Raw genomic sequence first — 3,400 nt, forward strand, 5'->3', positions numbered from 1 at the left:
TCCTTCCGCCTCAGCCTTCCAAGTAGCCGGAATTACAGGCACGCACTACCACGCCCAGCTGATTTTTTGATTTATTGTAGAGATGAGGTCTTGCTCCCCAGGTGGATCTTGAACTGACGGGCTCAGGCAATCCACTCACCTCAGCCTCCCAAAGGCGCGGGATTCCAGGCTGAGCCACTGAGCCGGGCTCTTTTTTTGTTTTGAGTTGGAGTCTCACTCTTTCACCCAGAATGGAGTGTAGTGTTTGCTCTCGGCCACCGCAGCCTCGACCTACTGGACTCAGGTGATCCTTCCGCCTCAGCCTTCCAAGTAGCCAGAAATACAGGCATGCGGTATCATGCCTGGCTAAATGTTTTTGATTTATTGTAGCGATGAGGTCTCCTCACCACGTTGCCTGGGTGGGTCTGGAACCCTCGGGTTCAGGCAATCCACTTGCCTTGGCTTCCCAAAGTGCTGGGATTACAGACTGAGCCACAGAGCCCGACCTGTTCTGTTCTGTTGTTGTTTTTGTTTTTTTTTTTTTTGAGTTGGAGTCTCACTGCATCGCCCAGACTGGAGTGCAGTGGCATGCTCCCAGCCACTGCAGCCTCGACCTGCTGTGCTCCAGAGATCCTTCCGCCTCAGCCTTCCGAGTAGCTGGACCTACAGGCGTGCTGCCATGCCTGGCTAATTTTTGATTTATTGTAGAGACGAGGTCTCGCCAAGTTGCCTGGGCTGGTCTCGAACCTGCGGGCTCAGGCAGTCCACTCACCTTGGCCTCCCAAAGTGCTGAGATTACAGGTTGAACCACAGAGGCTGGCCTGTTCTGTCCTTACTATGTTGATTACCAACATGGTCACAATGACTGTGCTCTCTTAGAATACATTTTTTTTTTCTTTTTCTTTTTTTTGAGTTGGAGTCTCACTCTGTCGCCCAGACTGGAGTGCAGTAGCTGCTCCCGGCCACCGCAGCCTCGACCTGCTGTACTCCGGCGATCCTTCCACCTCAGCCTTCCGAGTAGCCGGAATTACAGGCATGCGCTACCACGCCCGGCTGATTTTTTGATTTATTGTAGAGATGAGGTCTCGCTGCCCAGGTGGGTCTCGAACCCACGGGCTCAGGCAATCCACTCACCTCAGCCTCCCAAAGGTGCGTGATTACAGGCTAAGCCTCCGAGCCCACCTTAGAATACATTTTTAAGCAAGCACTGAGAGTTGTCTACTACACAACAGGCGCTCAGTCAGGATCTTGTGTGAAATGGGGCCCCCAGTTCTCCTTGCCCTACGCCGTCACAGATGCTGTGACACGCAGGTGAGTGGGCGACTAGGGCCAGTATATTTTGGACCCAGTCAGGTTCTGTGTAGTGGGAACCATCAGGCCACTTTCCTTCCACCCATTCTCCAAACACTCATGCTCCTTTCCAGACAACAGGACTGAGACCACCTGCTCACTCAGACTTTTCATGTTTTTCCTATTGGATTTATGTGGTCTGCTGTCCCCAGAAAAGCTCACCATGTCCCAGTAAACCCAAGCCTTCAGTGTCTGAATGAAGCCTCCTAGGCATTCCCGGTGGTGGCACAGACACCTCAGCAGCCCTTCCCATAGACACACCAGCTCATATATGTTGTTTTCTTTCCCAGAAAGACATGCCCCAAATGGAGGGGCCCGGCCACAGGTCCTCTCCAGTGACCCCTTTCTTTCTGCACCAACAAACTGAAACCCAGTTGTGGATGTTTGTGCCAGAATACCAAGGAGTTCTGGCTATTCATTCACAAGAGGCCTCCTGGGTACCAGACAGGGGAGTCCATTTCTCCTTCATATCTCCTTAGCCTCTCCCCAAGCCTTTATGTAGAACAAAATCCAGAACGTTAAGACACCTTTGCAGCTTCCAAAGAATTAGCCATTTACTCCTTTACTGACTCACCTGGTAAGCGATCCAGGGAAAAAATTGTGGTTGAACTCAGAGAGCTGGAGCCTACAAGGCAGGAAAGGAAACCCATGCTCATTCATTCACTCAACAAACGTTATTGAGCTCCTTTTGGGTGCAACCCCCATCCCCCCACTCCTCCCCTAGTCACTGGAGACATAGCTTGGAACCAGACAGACAGATGTGATTTCTGCCCTCCAGACAGTGTGTATGTGGGGCAGTGTAAAGAAGAAACAAGCTGGGCTCGGTGGCTCAGCCTGTAATCCCGCGCCTTTGGGAGGCTGAGGTGAGTGGATTGCCTGAGCCCGCGAGTTCGAGACCCGCCTGGGCAACTTGGTGAGACCTCATCTCTACAATAAAAATAAAAAATGAGCCGGGCGTGGTAGTGCGTGTCTGTAGTTCCAGCCACTTGGAAGGCTGAGGCGGAAGGATCGTTGGAGCCCAGCAGGTCGAGGCTGCGGTTGCCAGGAGCCATCACTGCACTCCAGTCTGGGTGACAGAGTGAGACTCCAACTCAAAAAAAAAAAACAAAAAAAAAACAAGAAAGATGCAAAGCAATTGCAGACAGCTGTAAGTGCTAGAACAGAATGACATAAGCGTAATGGACAGGAGAGGCTGTTTAGGTGGGGCAGACAGGGACAGTCACTCTAGAAGTGGCCTTGTGGGAGAGAACTACGTGGCAGGACTCTGGCCACGCAGATCTGGGCAGAGCATGTGCCTTGGAGGAGCAGAGGCAGCAGAGGCCTGTCACAAGGAGATGCTCAGTGTCCTTGAGGAACAAACAGCAAACAGAAGTCTGGAGTGAAGAGCCAGGGGTCAGGGGCGGAGGCGCCTCAGAAGGTGGGCAGGGCCGGCTCGCACACGTCAGCCACTCGCGGATTCTTCCTTTCACTCAACACCTACTATGCGCACCCACAGGGACCCTGTCTTCAGCCTAATGTGTGGAGACAGACCAGGAGCAGGCAAACAAGCAAGTGTAGAGACACGAATGCCGGGCAGGATAAACATTAGGAAATGCCGTTTTCCTATGGTCCGGTGCCCACGTCAGGGCCGAGGCCAGGCAGAGCCCTGCCAGGGGGACTTTCCCGTCGCCGGTAGCCGCCTGCGGTGCCTGGGAAGCCAGGCAGCCGGAGCCCCGCGGGCCTTCTCTCTTCTCCCCTCCCCTCAAGATGGCTGACAAAGGCCGAGCTGGGGGGAGGAAGGGCGGAAGGGCAGTCAGAGGGTCCAGAGCGGAGCGACTGGCGGGGCACGGCAGCGCCCAGGTTTCCCTGTGGCTGTAGGTCGGGGCGCGGAGGAGGCCGGCCTGCTGCGTGACTCCACTGGGGGCTCCTCCCTCTCTGGGTCCGAGCTCCAGACCGGGGCGGAGGTGTCTGCGGTCGGGGTGAGGGGAGGCGGGGAGCCGGGCCGCAGAAGGAGTCTCGGGTTTGGGGCCGCCTGCGCCCCCCTCAGCGCTTCACGTCCCCCAGGGTGACCGAGCGGGGGAGGAGCCGGGAG

This window comes from Carlito syrichta, unplaced genomic scaffold, assembly GCF_000164805.1.
Source record: "Carlito syrichta isolate Samal-C Ts95f unplaced genomic scaffold, Tarsius_syrichta-2.0.1 Scaffold314071, whole genome shotgun sequence".
Taxonomy (NCBI): domain Eukaryota; kingdom Metazoa; phylum Chordata; class Mammalia; order Primates; family Tarsiidae; genus Carlito; species Carlito syrichta.